Here is an 18,002-nt window from a genome sequence, read left to right as displayed (position 1 = left end):
TGATTTGGTGTCTCCTCTTTGAGAAAAATCCTCCCCAGTGTCTCCTTCCTGTCGCTGCTCTATTCATTCATCCAGTCTGTCATTCTAAAACCATGGTACATGGGCTCCCTCTAGTGGTACGCGGGAATCCCCCCCCCAAGGGAAAAAATAAAAAAATGTAAGATTAAATAATGTTCTGATCAGGCACGTGCAGAGGTGGGGGTGGGGGGGCTAGAGGGGCTTGAGCACCCGCCCCTTTCCTGATGGGTGCCCAAGGTGCCCTTTTGTTGAGGCAACTATTTAAAAAAAAAAAAAAAATATATATATATATATATATATATATATATATATATATATATATATATATATATATTTTTTTTTTTTTTTTATAATGTGTGTGTGCGTGCGGAGTCTTGTCTGTGCCCCTCAACAATAATATTTAACTATTAATCACAATTTTGCTAAATAAAAGGATCTAGCTTGCATCAGTCACATGATCACATTTAACCAATGATCGCCCTTAACGGCAGAACGCGCTCGTTACGAGCCGGGAACGAGCTCACAAAGAGCACGCGCATTTTTTCCGGTCCGGAGCTGTAGGAGAAACACAAGTTAACTCAGAGACACAGACTGATGCGACAAAACCAGTAAGTAGGTGTACAGCGTACACTGTAGTGTATAGCACCCAGGAGTATTAGCTTATTTTGTACACGTTGGTAAGCTGTCTTGTTGCAACTGACGAACTGAAACAAACTGCAACAGCGCGACAAACATTACCTGTCCTTTTATTAACTGCACAAGTAGTGCTGGTCACAGCTGCTGGCTACCTGTGTAAGGCTGTCATGGGTCTGTAGCTCTGTCACCGTTTTAGGGAACGTATTTAGTTTTAAAGTATTTAGAAACATATTTAGTTTTAAAGCAAGTTACAGGGCTTTTCCTGCCTTTCTGGAGGGATTATATTTCACTAAAAAACGATCTAATATGCATGTCCACATAATTATGCATTATTATAATTATAATATATTAAAAAAACACTGTATTTTAAAGAACATACATTAAGAAGCAGATTATATTAGATTTATATTTTAAATAAGACAAAATTTGGATTTTACAGCAGTAAAATTATTGTATCTCTACAGTTTAAAAATGTAATAAGCTTTGCCCTGCACAGAGTGGATAGTGAAACAAATGGAATCATCATAATGACATTATTTCATATTTATTACTTCCCCCTCCTCATTGCTTTATTATTGTAGCTCTAGTAATAAATAATAATAATTTAAAAAAAAAGATTCTGGATCAACACCATGATGCCCATAGTATATACAGTATTCTGAAGAAAGTCTAAAATGTCATTGTGTGTGCGTGCATGTGTGTGTTTTATTTAGATGGATTTTTAAAAAAAATATTACTCATGATATAACATTGTCCAGACATGCCTGGTAAGGACATGAGGAGGAAACAGTAGGAGCTGTGTGAGGCTATAACATTTTTCTGTCATCATTTTATTTTAGATTAAGTGCAAGAGTTGTTAGGTGTGGATAATTAGATTATAGTTTATTGCAATAGCAAGTTGTGCCTTGTTCTCAGATAGACAGCAAGTGGAGAGTGATATATGAAATGATGGGATGGAAGGAAGAAGAGAAGCAAAGAGTGAATCACAGGCAGAGCCTAAATTATTTCTCACAGTTTTTTGTTGCCTTATGGTTCCAAGCGCTGTCACCAATCTTTGCATTTTGTTATTATCTCATGACACTTGTTTAATCAGCTACCATCTCTCCTATGGACTTTTTAATGTTTACAGTCTCAGATCAACTCAGCCCTGCCCTCCAGCACTATCCACAGCAACCCCTCAACAGCAACATTGTACCCATCAGGTAAAGCATCGGCTACGTTTGCTTTGCCTTGTTGCCCATATTAGATTCTTGATGAATGTGTGTTGTTGTTATTCAGCCTGGTTCAATGTGCCCCTTTTTAACTTTGAGCACCCGCCCCTTTAAACCTCTCTGCACAGCCCTGGTTCTGATTGATGGATTTCTGAAGATGTACAGTACAGTGGCCCCTAGAGACAAAGCACGTACAAACTCCAAAGCACGTACAAACTCCAAAATTTGTATGTGCTTTGGAGTTTGTACATGCTTTGTCTCTAGGGGCCACTGTAGTACAGCTCTACAGAAAACTAAACAGTAGTAAGGTTTGTAGGGTTACTGAAGCTGGGCTAGCCGGTATATAAAGGTGTGCTACGTGATCACTAACTACACAGCTATGGTTGAAATAATATAAACACATTAGCACACTGAAGCTGGAGGATTCAAGATTCTTTATTCGTCACATGCATAGTTATACAAGTATAACATGCAGTTAAATGTAATCTGACATGCTCCTCGACATGTGCAAAAGGGGGAGAGAAGAAGAACGTTATATATTATATACATTAGGTGAATGTGCAATAGTAGCATTGTATGCAGCAAGCAGGTGAATTCTTTACATTAAGTGAATTAAATAAGAGTAGACAATCTGAACGTTTTAGAAAATAGACAATATTAACATATTTAAAATTAACACAGGGACTTCCACAGCCTTTTTTTTTTTTTTTTTTTTTTTTTTGTGTCCCGTTTGGATCTTTAGCCATCAGAATTGTTGTCTTAAGGCCAAGAAAGATGCCAAGCGGATTTATTTTACCAAGTGGATCATCATGGCCTTGCCATATTGGTCCATTTGATTGACCTTTATTATAATTATGTATTTATTTTATTTTTGGTTGCTACAAACGGGACAGACATGACTAGGGGATAGGACAGGGAGAAAGAATGAAAGAAAGAGAGGGAGAGAAAGAAAACCAAAGGGGAGAAGAGACGGTGAGAAGGGGGGGAAGAAAGAAAACAAACAAACAAACAAAACACCTGGATCACCTGTATGGAGAAAAAAAAACAGAAGAGAAAGCAAATAACAAAGAGCAACATAATAAAAAAACAGCACCTTCACAATAAACTAGCTAGCAGTAGATAACAGTAGTTACTAAATAATAAACGATATTGTGCAGCACGCAAGATAGACAGCGCACAATATGCTTTGAGGCAGCAGCCAAGAAAGGTGTAGTCCGCGTCTGTGAACACCTGTGTGTACACCTGTGTGGATCAGCATGCTTGTATTCCAAAGGTTTCTCCATGTAACGATCTGCTAGGGAGTGTGGGGAGCCATAGCCCCGTCCACCAGGGTATGAAGCAGGTATGGAGGAGATCCAGGCCCCAGATATCCAGAGGCCCCAGAGTACAAGGACCCGAGGAGGACCACCAAAGGGGGAGGAACCGTGCCACCCTACTGGGAAGAGCTGAGTAGAGCCCCAAACGAGAGGTCACCCCGCAGCTATGGAGCAGAGGCCAGAGGGGGTTGCAGTGGCGTGCCCGTGGGCTCTGCCGGCAGCCAGCTGTGCCAGAGAGGACCGAGCTTCAGGCCCAGAGGCCTGAGGGCATCCCACCCCCCGGAAGGAGCCCAGCCGGGCCACAGGCGCCTGGCCCCGCCAATCGGCCACCAGGAGTGAGCCGGTACATACATGAGCGCCCAGCCCCAGACGACAAGGACCACCAACACACCAACGTCTGAGGGCATCAGCCACCGGCAGGGAGTGTGGTGAGGGGAGATAGGCCTCTGTACTTTAGAGGGCCTGAGATGTACCCAGAGAGGTTGAGTCTAAGACCCAACCTGACATATAGACACAGACGAACAGGCACACGCGGACACAAACATGCATTCCCACCCCATATGCACAACCAAATACTCGGCACTCACCCAACGTGTAGACAGACACAAATAGACACTGCACAGACAGTCACACTCCCCAAACATACTCTATATCCCAGGTCCAGGTACCCCCGCCCTCAGAGGGGCAAGCCGCACCTAGACCCAGGAGATGTAACCCTTCTCTCTGGGGTGGAGGCAAGCGGACCACCTCCTTATCTGCAGTAGCAGGGAGGCCCCGCATCCCAGACCCCAGTCTGACGGCCAGCACCTCCTCCCAGCCCCCCAGCCCTGACGGCTAACAGAACCGGGGTGAGTGAAGACCTCAAACCTCCCTACGCCCGCTCATATGTAGTGTTGCTGTGTGCTGTTCTAAAGTGCATTTAAAACTCAGGAGAGCATGGTACTAGCTTCCTCTCAGAGAGCAGCACGGCTCCTCCCGAAAACCCTTAGTGTCTAAAGCATTTAAAATTGAGGGTAGGGCACTAGCGCCAGAGGTGGGTTGGAGTACACCGACCATCCTCTGGATGCTGTAAAACGTGCCCACCCCCAAGGCCCTATATGTATGTGTTATGTGAGAGTGTGAGTAATGTGGATGTCTAGGTTGCAGAATAAAATTGAGGCACAGAAGAGGCGGCCAGAAGGGGATAGAGGGAGAGTGCCTCCCCTGCACCCTGGTGACATACCTGCACCCCAAGGTGGGTGTGGTATAGCGGGAATAGGGAGGCAGCTGAGGATGGGGAGGGAAGAAAGGGAGGGGCAAGCGGCCCCTCCCTGGGGCCAGCTCCCCCGCTGACCCCAGTAGGCACCCCCACTCTGGAACCCACCAGGGCAAGGGGGCCCAGGCCCATCCGGTCCGGGGCCCGCAGCAGCAGCACCGCCCAGCCCCACAGAGTCCGGGGCAGCCCACCCGACTCCACCCCAGAGAAAACTGCACCCACCCCATCATCCAATCATCTCTCAAACTATACAAGACAATAGACACCCAGGTTGACTTCATTCTCCACCTCTCCTATATATCTCCCCCCACCTGCAGAGTGAGCTCCTGTAGTGAGGAGACCACCTGCAAAGATATAACAACTCCCCACCAGTTAGAGAGCCCCCTAGTTGGGCCGATGCACCAGAGGTCCCCTGCACCCACCCGCCCACTGCTCCGGTGACACAACAGCCAGGACCCAAGCCCCCAAGGCCCGGCCCCAGACCCCCTAGCCTCCACGCCCGTCCCGGACCCTCCCAGGGGCAGCCAGGCTACCAGGCCAGTAACCAACGTCCGCCAGCACAGACCCTCCCCCATCTCTGCTGTACGCAGCCACAAGGAAAACACCATCTAAGAGCCCCCAGAGCTCCTAACCAGGTCATGGCCACATCCCCCAGGTTAGGCCTTCTAGGGAAACGTCTCTAGGGACTCCCCAGACGCCCTAAGGCCGTCCCTAACCCCATATCAACCACAATAGAGATAGATTGAAAATGTGACGTCATTCAGGGGTAAAACCGCAAAGAATTCTGGGAACTCGTGGCAAGAGGTACTAGTGCACGCAGGCTTTCAATTGAAATCAGTTATACAGCGATAAAAAGAAACACAAAAAATGGCAAGAAGCTGTTGTATTATTAACTGCAATAGCCGGTCGCATGACAGCCACGGAAAGCTGACGGGTAAAGAGATCGGTTGTTATCGGATTACGTCGTTGAAGAGAAATTGTTCGAGCCATGTTTCCGAAGTAACAAAGAGGCGACGGGTGGCCTGGATTGCAGCCATTCAAAGATCAAATATAACGTCTCAGAACACTCCAGCTCACATGTTAGTCTGCTCCAAGCATTTCCACAAAGGTCAGTGTTTTGTAGTAGTTAATACGTCATTTTTCTTAACATAATTGGTGATATAGGTTACAAGCAAGTCTGGCGCTGAATAGAAATTGTGGCGCTATGCTCCTTTGTTTATTGTGCATAAATAGTGAATTGTCCTGACACAATATTGCGTTTCGCTTCTGTTATTATGGTACATTGACAAAAACATATACTTTTATTCACAGGGTAAAACAGTTTTTTTGTATCACTAATTGCCCAGTACGATTACAGCATACAATATTATTGTCACTGCTATATTTCTGTAATGCATACCAGAAATTATTTCCACTACTAATTAATTACCGTTGAGCTCAAAGGTCCTATTAATAAACGGTTAACGAATGTGTATTTATGAAGACGATTTGTGAGACTGGTAAACTTATGATATGTACGATGGTCTTTCGTTCTACACGGTGCATTTCAAGGTCCTGTACCCATCCGTTGGTAAACTGGGGCTTGTTGCAGTGACCTGAAGTTACTAAACTTCACGAGTGTATGCACTCACTCCAAGAAGCGTATAATTGTAAATATGAGCGTGGTGAAAGTTGGGCAGCACGCTAACGTATTTTGTCCCTCTGTGTGCTCGTAAGGGTCTAACCCTTTCACTCCTTTGATTTTTTTTCCTCGTATCTTTTCTTTGACTTTTCATCAAGTCTGTCTTTGTACGGACCGGCATTGTTCTCCTTCGTTTTGTACATACCTTTTTCGGGGGCAAAGAAAAAGCAAGAATTTATTGGAACCGAAGAATGAACGTTTTGCGGTGCTGCAAATGCTTGCATTTCATGCGGTACTTGGATTGTTTTGCCACGAGTTCCCAGCATGTAATGTGCGAAAGTCACGTGGTCTGTCAATCTCTATAGCGAAGGCAGGACCAAACCATGACCCCCCACCCCCACTAGGTGATGAAGCCGATCAAAGGAGCCCAAAGGGATTGATCAAATGTGATGGCAGAGGTTGTATCAAGACTAATGTGATCTATTAGATGGTTTTTATATTGGTTAGAATTAAGATTATTTTTTAATTTTTCCAGTTAATGAGGATAGGGCTGCTCGATTATGGCAAAAATGATAATCACGATTATTTTCACTGAAATTGAGATCACGATTATTTGACGATATTTATTTAACCCTTTAAGACCTACTATAGAACCAAGTCCGCCAGAGCTTATATTATTTTTTTACATGTTGTAGTGCCATTTATGGGAGCATTTCAAGTTGCTATACAACTGTTATAGCCCATATTTTAATAATATGTATGCATTAAGTCCATAGTAACTACATTAATTGCAAAAAAGTGCAATAAACTACAAAAAAAAATTGAAAATCGTTTTTGTTTGTTTTTTTACATATATTTCTACTTGGAGAAATTTAAGAGGTTTATCCCTCAAAACTTTAAATACAAAAAAGTTGCAAAAAATAGTTTACAACAACAGGAAACTTATTTTGAGTGTGTTCATAGTTTTATTTTGGAGATACACCAATTTTTATATACTGCAGGAAAAACAAAAAAACAATCCTATGATGCAAATTTTCAAAGAAAACAGCAGGTGCATCAAAATAAACTATTTCCAGCAGTGCAATTCGAGTTCTAAGCATCCCAGAAACTATTCAGAAAAGTCAAACATGACCAGTATAGGCCTTTAAGGCCTACAAGTAAAAAAAACTACATTTCCGCGAAAATGACGTCACTTCCGGTTTCGGCCAGGAAATGGCGGACATGTGATAGTTCGCGCTGACGCCTGTTTCACTGTGGGAAGTGTTACGAACAGCTGATCGGATCAGCGAAGCGTGTTTCTGGAATATTATGTTTTTGTTCCTGCAAGCGCTTTTTATGCAATTTTTGCAAAGCTATATGTGGAAGGAAACCGTGACCGAGGACAAGCTGATGGCATCAGATGTAAGTACAACTCCTCTGGTTTCATATGCAAAACAAATTATTGCGCTAGCTTACATGGTCCAGGTTCTACAGGGATTTAAAAATAGTTACACAAAACGGAGCGTGCTGCTCTGACGGCTTTAAAGGGTTAACAATGACTTTAAAAAATAATATAAAATAGTGTGCAACACCACTGAAGTTTTTTTTTTTTTTACCTCTCTTTTCAACCAACGGCAGTCACTCTCCTCTCCAAATAACTTCTGCTTAGCTTTCCGAGCTTCCCTCGGGTCCTCTTAATCAGCGGTCTCCAACCTTTTTTGCACCACGGACCGGTTTATGCCCGATAATATTTTCACGGACCGGCCTTTAAGGTGTCGCGGATAAACGAGGGAGGGGCTAATAATCGGCTCAGTCATTTTTAATGATCGTTGAAAGCCCAGATCGTAATCGTGATTAAAATTCGATTAATTGAGCAGCCCTAAATGAGGACCATTTTCTTGGCAATGCAGTGTTTTGGAAATGACAGTCTTCACTAGTGGGGATAGTTACAAAGCTTTCTTCGTTATGAATTAGCATTCCTTTTTTTAATTTTTTTTTTATTACTTAGTTTTTAATAGAGGTTTTACATATTTTTACAACAGAAAAGGAAAACAACCAAAAACAACCATAACAAAACAAGCAGTCGACTGAAAAGCACAGCTTTTTCCCACAAAGCAATTCTGGCAGTGAGAACATGACTTTATATTCATGAATTGACAGCACATCTACAGATGTAAGAGCAGCCTAGGAGAGGCATGCAGAAGTTTATATAGATGTGAGTAGGCACAAACAGGAGAAAGAAAAAATAAATTTAATTTAAAAAAAACCCAAACAAACAACATTCGAATTTCGGATATATTTCAACCACTTGTCCCATCTTGTGGTATAAATATTAGCTTGCAGCCTTAACAAAAAGGTAAGTTTTTCCATTTTATGAATCCTCCTCAACAACGCTCAACCAGTCGTCCAGAACAGGGGGTCAGTACAGAGCCACTTACGAGTAATTGCTTTTTTTGCTGCAGCAGTAAGAATCTTCAGGAGATATAATAATAATAATAATAATAATAATAATAATAATAATAATAATAATAATAATGGATACTTTATTGATCCCCATGGGGAAATTACTTGTTTTTCTCTGCATTTGACCCATTCACTCAGTGAAGCAGTGGGCAGCCCACTAAGCAGGCGCCCGGGGAGCAGTGTGTAGGGACGGTACCTTGCTCAGGGGTACCTCAGGGTAGCCGTTAAGTGGATTCGAACCGCCGACCTTCCGATCATGGAGCGACCACTTTACCTACTGAGCTATCCCTGCCCAATTATATTTGTCATTGCTTGTTAATTCTTCGGGTAGGTCTCCTAAATAAAATTTTATGACAGGATGTTGTTTTGATTTAAAGCCTATAGTCTGTTCTATCTTTGATATAACATCTTCCCAAAATTTAGAAAGTTTTCGACACGACCAGAATATGTGGGTATGGTTTGCAACAGTTTCCCCACAGCTCCTCCAGCATGAAGAATTTCCCCGTGTTTGTTGTTTTGGTGTTATGAAAAATCGTACCAGGTTTTTCCAACTAAATTCTCGCCAGTATGCAGAGGATGAGGTTGAAATGGCAGTCTCACACATATTGTCCCATTGCTCAGAAGTTATAACTGAGGACAACTCTCTCTCCCATCTTTCCTTTATATAATCTGTTGAAGTTCCCCTACTTTTCAATATGCCCTGGTAGAGTTTAGAGATAACTGACTTACATCCCTTATAGTATGTTTGTAAAATCAGATTAATTATTTCATTGGATTGTGTATTAATTTCTTTAGTCACTTTTGAGGACAAATACTGCCGTAATTGTAGGTATCTGAAAAAAATCACTTTTTCCTAGCTCATATTTTTCTTGTAATGTTTGAAAAATTTGCAGGCCATTCTTATCCAGTATTTTACAGTATACATTAATGCCTTTATGTGACCAGTTCTTAAATTGTAACTCCAATTGGTTTGGTTTAAACTCAGAGTCATAAGCCACCCACTTAAGTACTTGAATGTGGTTCCTTAGATTTAGTTCTTTCACTAACTCAAACCAGATAAGCAATGTAAAAGATGCGAAAGGGTTCAGTTCTTTCTGGTAGGCTGTTGCCAGCTTCTGATCTCCTATCAAGGCTTGTATTGGAATGACCCCACACATATTCTCAATGTCTTTCCATCGGGCCCCATAAGTGTCATCACAACATTGTATAATTATTTTGAGTTGAGCAGCAAGGTAGTAATCTCTGAGACTTGGGAGGGAGAAGCCACCTTTATCTTTAAGGATTAATAATGTGCTATATTTAATTCTAGGTTTCCGCCCCCTCCAAATAAATCGAGATATTTGTTTGTCCCAGTCATGGAACTGAGATTTGGGGATTTTGATCGGTAGAGACATAAACAGATACAGTAGTCTGGGTAGGACTGACATTTTAATGACCTCCATTCTCGCACTAAAATCAAAAACAAGTGTTGACCATTGAGTGAGGTCCTCTTTAATCTTTTGGTTCACAGGCTCAAAGTTTTTTTTTTTTATACAAGTCATCTAACGATTTAGTCAGCCATACTCCTAAATATCTAATTGCTTTCAGAGACCAATCAACAGAAAAACATTTTTTAACCTCACTCGACGGGCTATAGTTAAAACTTAAAATTTGTGTTTTTCCTATGTTGAATTTGTAACCAGAATACATCCCAAACCTTCCCAGCAAATCTAAACGGGTCCAGATGAACTGGTCTAGATTTGACAAGTACAAAAGGACATCATCAGCATATAAGGCTATTTTGTGTTCTCTTGAATTAACTACGACCCCATGAATACTATTATTTTCTCTTATTGCCTGTGCTAAAGGTTCAATGTAAAGAGCGAAAAGAGTCTGAGACAAGGGACAACCTTGACGAGTAGATCTTTCCAACTTTATACGGTCCGTGACTCGTCCATTTATCTTGATTCTCGCGGTAGGCATTGAATATAATGTCTTAATACTGTTAATGGAGTTTTCAGCAAAACCAAATCTTTCTAGGACCAAAAACAAATACCTCTAGCTCACGCAATCAAAGGCCTTTTCGGCATCCAGACTAATTAGTACCGCTTTATGATTATTTTCTCTTACATTATTGATTATGTGGAGAGAGCGTCTTATGTTGTCTTGGGTTTGCCAGCCCCCAACAAATCCAGTTTGATCTTCATCAATCAAATCTGGGATGAATGAGTTTATCCTATTAGATATAATTGAGGCGTAAAGCTTATAACCTTGGTTTAGGACTGATATCGGCCTATATGAGCGGCACAGCATTTTGTTCTTACCGTCTTTAGGTATAATTGTTATGATCGCCTCAGACCATGATTGAACTGGACATATTCTCTAATGTCCAGTTCAATGACCTTAGCAAAACTGGAAGCACCTCCACCTCAAATGCCTTATACCACTCAGCCGGCAGGCCTTCTGTACCTGGTGTTTTGTTATTTTTTAGTTTCTTTAAGGCCATTTCCAATTCTTCTTTCTGAATCTGTTTGTTTAGGCATTCATTTTGACACTCACCAATTGATGGCAAATCTAATGAATTAAGAAACATTTTTATATCTTCTGTGTTGGCTTGTGCAGGTTGTGCATATAACATTTTGTAATAGGTTTGGAATGCCAAGTCAATTCCTTCCAGGTCACTTTGTAATTTCCCAGTTTGGGGATCAAGGACTAGCATACGTTTTTATTGAACATTTGAAGAACCAGCAAAAAGAAAACAGAAACTCTTGTAGAGGACATAAAGTCAGAGATAAAAACAACAAGGAGCAGGTGAATCTAGTACAGGTAGAGGTGCAAAAACCCACAGAGCTCAGCAGCCACCGTAACAAATTCTGGATCCTTTGCTTTTAGTTAGCATTAGCAGCACATGCTGCGTCCGATGTGAAAGGACCTTTATGCTGTGCACTGTGACTCACAGAAATGGTACCGGGTCAGCCCTGACTTTGTGTTAAACTAATCCTAAAGTAATAATGGTATTTCTAACCACTGATAATAATAATAATAATAATGGATTGGATTTATATAGCGCTTTTCAAGGCACCCAAAGCGCTTTACAATGCCACTATTCATTCACTCTCACATTCACACACTGGTGGAGACAGCTACAGTTGTAGCCACAGCTGCCCTGGGGCAGACTGACAGAAGCGAGGCTGCCATATCGCGCCATCGGCCCCTCTGGCCAACACCACACCAATACCACAACTTTATCCTTTCAACAGCTACTGAAAGTTAGGGGACCTAGCTTCTATCGGATATTTACAAAGAGATCCTCCAGCTTCAAACTGTATTATCCTTCAAGAACCTGCAGTTCAAAAAAGCGCCCCTCCGACAGAAGTTCACCATGACTTGTCCAAGGTTCGCTTTATTTATGAACACTAGTTTGTTTGTTTTTTCCATTCGATAAAAGTTAACGTGAGGGTTCGCGATGGTTAGGAACAAACGCAATTGCATGGCAGAATTCTGTAAAGAGACGAAACTTCAGTCAGGAGAATTACTGAGGTAATCCATCCACAATACGAGGTTAGTCATTAACATACTGCTGCATGGGCTGGGCTATAGTTACACCATAAGGTTTTAAAAACTGAGCTTTAAAATAAACAGGGGTACAAAAACAGAGAGGGATAAATGATTGAAATGCAGTGAGTGTGATGCAATACGGCAGCGCTAGTATAGCGGTTAGTTATGACATGGAGATTTATGGAGCATGCTGTGAACTTAGCTAACATTACTTAGCAGTAATATGAGTTACTTTACTCAAGTGAAAGCTTTAAACATTAGCCCAATACATAGCTAGCCAACTTAAGGCTTTACGACGGACCCAGAGTCTCCATTTCAACGTTTGTCACAAGTACTGACTTCAAACTATATACCAGTTTTTAAATTGTGTTGATAGGCCATGTAAAACCAGAGTTATGATCAAAAGTATACGCGATGTCTTTTCCTGAATAAAACAGGCGTTTACTACTGGAAGACACGGTAAAAATGGCGTTTTCTAAGGACAGCGCTAGCAAACACTCTCCGCTTGTGAGTAAAAAAGGAAAAAAAACACCCTTCCTTATTTGTGTTAAACAATCAAAAATATATATGGAAATGTGACATTTCGTTGTTTAGGAAGAGGGGGAAGTTTTAGGAGTGAGCGAGCGAAAGAAAGAAAGGGTGAAAGTGAGTTTTCACAGGTGAGAGACTTGTGAAGTTTACCGTGTTTGGAGTCTCAAGTGTGTTGTCTTGTGTAGTTAGTGTGTAGTGTAGTTGTTGTTTTGTACTTACTTACTGTACATGATGTTATTAGTAGAGCAGGGCGATATGACCAAAAATATTTATCACGATATACATTTGAAAATTTGCGATAACGATATAACTGACAATATAATTGACACTAGACAAAATACTTTACAGGTCCACAACTTTGATTTTTCTTTCCACTAACAATGTATTTTCACTTAAACAATCAGCTGTTTATTATGTGGATTAAAGCTATATAAAAATTTAACAGTGCAAATGCAAATTCCTTGCTGACAGTTTAACCAAAGGGCATTTCCAGTGGAAATTGGCCGACATATCCTCAGCATAACCATGTATACAGTGGGGCAAAAAAGTATTTAGTCAGCCACCGATTGTGCAAGTTCCCCCACCTAAAATGATGACAGAGGTCAGTAATTTGCACCAGAGGTACACTTCAACTGTGAGAGACAGAATGTGAAAAAAAAAAAAAAATCCATGAATTCACATGGTAGGATTTGTAAAGAATTTATTCGTAAATTAGGGTGGAAAATAAGTATTTGGTCACCTCAAACAAGGAAAATCTCTGGCTCTCACAGACCTGTAACGTCTTCTGTAAGAAGCTTTTCTGTCCCCCACTCATTACCTGTATGAATGGCACCTGTTTGAACTCATCATCTGTATAAAAGACACCTGTCCACAGCCTCAAACAGTCAGACTCCAAACTCCGCCATGGCCAAGACCAAAGAGCTTTCGAAGGACACCAGGAAAAGTATTGTAGACCTGCACCAGACTGGGAAGAGTGAATCTACAATAGGCAAGCAGCTTGGTGTGAAAAAATCAACTGTGGGAGCAATCATCAGAAAATGGAAGACATACAAGACCACTGATAATCTCCCTCGATCTGGGGCTCCACGCAAGATCTCATCCCGTGGGGTCAAAATGATCATGAGAACGGTGAGCAAAGATCCCAGAACCACACGGGGGGACGTGGTGAATGACCTGCAGAGAGCTGGGACCAAAGTAACAAAGGTCACCATCAGTAACACACTACAACGGCAGGGAATCAAATCCCGCAGTGCCAGACGTGTTCCGCTGCTGAAGCCAGTGCATGTCCAGGCCCGTCTGAAGTTTGCCAGAGAGCACATGGATGATACAGCAGAGGATTGGGAGAATGTCATGTGGTCAGATGAAACCAAAGTAGAACTTTTTGGTATAAACTCAACTCGTCGTGTTTGGAGGAAGAAGAATACTGAGTTGCATCCCAAGAACACCATACCTACTGTGAAGCATGGGGGTGGAAACATCATGCTATGGGGCTGTTTTTCTGCCAAGGGGACAGGACGACTGATCCGTGTTAAGGACAGAATGAATGGGGCCATGTATCGTGAGATTTTGAGCCAAAACCTCCTTCCATCAGTGAGAACTTTGAAGATGAGACGAGGCTGGGTCTTCCAACATGACAATGATCCAAAACACACCGCCCAGGCAACAAAGGAGTGGCTCCGTAAGAAGCATTTGAAAGTCCTGGAGTGGCCTAGCCAGTCTCCAGACCTCAACCCCATAGAAAATCTGTGGCGGGAGTTGAAAGTCCGTGTTGCTCGGCGACAGCCCCAAAACATCACTGCTCTCGAGAAGATCTGCATGGAGGAATGGGCCAAAATACCAGCTACTGTGTGTGCAAACCTGGTAAAGACCTATAGTAAACGTTTGACCTCTGTTATTGCCAACAAAGGTTATGTTACAAAGTATTGAGTTGTATTTTTGTTATTGACCAAATACTTATTTTCCACCCTAATTTACGAATAAATTCTTTACAAATCCTACCATGTGGATTCATGGATTTTTTTTTTTCACATTCTGTCTCTCACAGTTGAAGTGTACCTCTGGTGCAAATTACTGACCTCTGTCATCATTTTAAGTGGGGGAACTTGCACAATCGGTGGCTGACTAAATACTTTTTTGCCCCACTGTAATATCCACAAAACTTAAAATGAGATTATACACACACAGTACGGTAATATTATGTTGAAGCGCAGTACGTATCACTCTGCGAGGCTCCTGCCTACAATAGCCGTAATGCTCTGACAATCCATCAAGCAGTGCGGCTTCGTAGCTTAGCAAAGTCGTACTAAAACATTTGACAGATTTTCAAGCGCCGTGTTCCACATAAAATCGTTTGGAGGTCAGTAAACACAACTGGAATTCATACATAAGGCACACGGGATTATAAGGGGCACTGTTGATTTTCAGAAAAATCAAAGGATTGATTTTAAGTGTGCCGTATTTTTCTTTTTTTTTTTTTTTTTTTCTTTAAATGACATCAGAAACAGCAGTATGCGACATTACGTGATGGCAGGGCTTCAGTTCATCCTTTGTCATTTTTTTTTTTTTTTTTTTTTTAAATAAATAGGACAGGGGGAATGAATGAGAGAAAGAGGGGGAGAGAAAGAAAGAAAACCAAAGGGGAGAAGAGACGGTGAGAAGGGGGGGGAAGAGAGAGAAAAAGAAAAAAAAAAGAACTCCTGGGTCACCTGTATGGAGAAAAAAAAAACAAACAAACAAAAAAAACAAACAGAGGAGACAGCAAACAACAAAGAGCAACATAATAATAGAGAAAACAAAGCACCATCACAATAAACTAGCTAGCCATAGATATCAATATTTACTAAATAATAAACGATATTGTGCAGCACGCAAGATAGACAGCGCACAGTGTGCTTTGAGGTAGCAGCCAAGAAAGCTTTAGTCCGCGTCTGTGAATACCCATGTGTGCATACCTGTGTGGATCAGCATGCTTGCATTCCAAAGGTTTCTCCATGTAATGATCTGCTAGGGAGTGTGGGGGGGCCACAGCCCCGTCCTCCAGGGTGTGAAGCGGGTATGGAGGAGATCAAAACTCCAGATATCCAGAGGCCCCCAGAACACAAGAGACCATGGAAGACCAACAGAGGGGCAGCCGCGCCACTATTCCAGTAAGAGCTGAGGAGAGTCCCAGATGAGGGCTCGCCCAGCAGCCGCGGAGCAGAAGTCAGGGGGAGTTGCAGTGACGCGCCCGTGAGCTCCGCCGGCCCCCAGCTGCGCCTGAGTGACCGAGCCCCAGGCCGAGAGGCCGGGGGCACCCCACCTCCAAAGGGGGCCCGAGCGAGCCCCAGGCCCCAGGCCCCGACAAGCGGCCGCCAAGGAGTGAGCCGGTGTGTACCCGGACGCCCACCCCCAGACACAAAGAACCACCAACACACCGACACCTGAGGGAGTCCGCCACCGGCAGGGGAAGTGGTGGTGGGTGGAGATAGGCCTCCAAACCTTGGAGGGCCTGAGGTGTCCCCAGAGAGGTGGCGTCTGATACCCAACCTGACATATAGACACAGACATACAGGCACACACAGACACAAACATCCATTCCCACCCTCATGCTCTCATATACACTCACTCCACACTCAACCAACGTGGAGACAGACATAAAGAGACGCTGTACACACAATCACACTCCCCAAGCGTACTCTACAAACCGGGTCTAGGTACCCTTGCCCCTGGAGGGGGGAATGCAACAAAGGAGTGGCTCCGTAAGAAGCATTTGAAAGTCCTGGAGTGGCCTAGCCAGTCTCCAGACCTCAACCCCATAGAAAATCTGTGGCGGGAGTTGAAAGTCCGTGTTGCTCGGCGACAGCCCCAAAACATCACTGCTCTCGAGAAGATCTGCATGGAGGAATGGGCCAAAATACCAGCTACTGTGTGTGCAAACCTGGTAAAGACCTATAGTAAACGTTTGACCTCTGTTATTGCCAACAAAGGTTATGTTACAAAGTATTGAGTTGTATTTTTGTTATTGACCAAATACTTATTTTCCACCCTAATTTACGAATAAATTCTTTACAAATCCTACCATGTGGATTCATGGATTTTTTTTTTCACATTCTGTCTCTCACAGTTGAAGTGTACCTCTGGTGCAAATTACTGACCTCTGTCATCATTTTAAGTGGGGGAACTTGCACAATCGGTGGCTGACTAAATACTTTTTTGCCCCACTGTAATATCCACAAAACTTAAAATGAGATTATACACACACAGTACGGTAATATTATGTTGAAGCGCAGTACGTATCACTCTGCGAGGCTCCTGCCTACAATAGCCGTAATGCTCTGACAATCCATCAAGCAGTGCGGCTTCGTAGCTTAGCAAAGTCGTACTAAAACATTTGACAGATTTTCAAGCGCCGTGTTCCACATAAAATCGTTTGGAGGTCAGTAAACACAACTGGAATTCATACATAAGGCACACGGGATTATAAGGGGCACTGTTGATTTTCAGAAAAATCAAAGGATTGATTTTAAGTGTGCCGTATTTTTCAAAAAACACGGTAATAACGACGGCCCGCTAGCATGCGCTACCAAAAATAGTGTTTTGTTGTGTATCTGACGGACGAAAGCTAAACCAGTTCCACAGTACTGAAGTTGCAGCATTTTTACAAACCAATTCTGGTTCATCCGTTTCATTCAACGATCCACTTTCGCCCTTCTCATTTTTCCGCCATGTACGTATGAAAACAAAGGCACTGCGCATGCGCATTTCACCCATATTCTATCACGATATTTAATTTTCTTATCGTTGCCCAACTTTATACCGGTATTACCGTGAACGGTATGATATGGCCCAGCCCTAGTTATTAGCACGAACACTTTAAAGGTGATCATTTAGGAATGTCCCTGCAGGTTTTAGATCTCACCTTGGGTCAACATACCTGAATCACATGATTAGTTCGTTACCAGGCCTCTGGAGAACTTCAGGACATGTTGAGGAGCTAATTTAGCCATTTAAATCAGCTGTGTTGGTTCGAGGACACATCTAAAACCTGCAGGGACACCGGCCCTTGTGGACTGAGATTGCCCACCCCTGATCTAAGAAAACCTTTTCCTTTTGCAGTATTTTTCTGTGGTGCGTTTTTCTATGTTATAACAAAAGGGGAACAAAGGTGTTTAAGTTCACCTAGGATGATCTGTTTTAATTTTCACATGGTCTTACTGAGGTGATGTGAATTGAAGGGGGGGGGAGGTAAAATGCAATGGAAAAACTTGAAAATGGACCTTGAAAGTGCTTAAAAAGTGCTTGAATTTGACCCTGAAAAAGGTGTACAAACCCTGCCTGAAGTACTTAAAAAAAAAAAAGAAAAAGAAAAAAAAAAAGTATGCAGCCATTGTACACCTTTGAACTCACATGTATACAATAGTTATCCATATCTGCTTAACTATTATTTTCAGATGTCA

This window comes from Diplotaxodon limnothrissa, linkage group LG7, assembly GCF_057381915.1.
Source record: "Diplotaxodon limnothrissa isolate DT_005_m linkage group LG7, D_limnothrissa_male_GT1.1, whole genome shotgun sequence".
NCBI classification, from domain to species: Eukaryota; Metazoa; Chordata; class Actinopteri; order Cichliformes; family Cichlidae; genus Diplotaxodon; species Diplotaxodon limnothrissa.
This window is presented reverse-complemented; position numbering follows the sequence as displayed.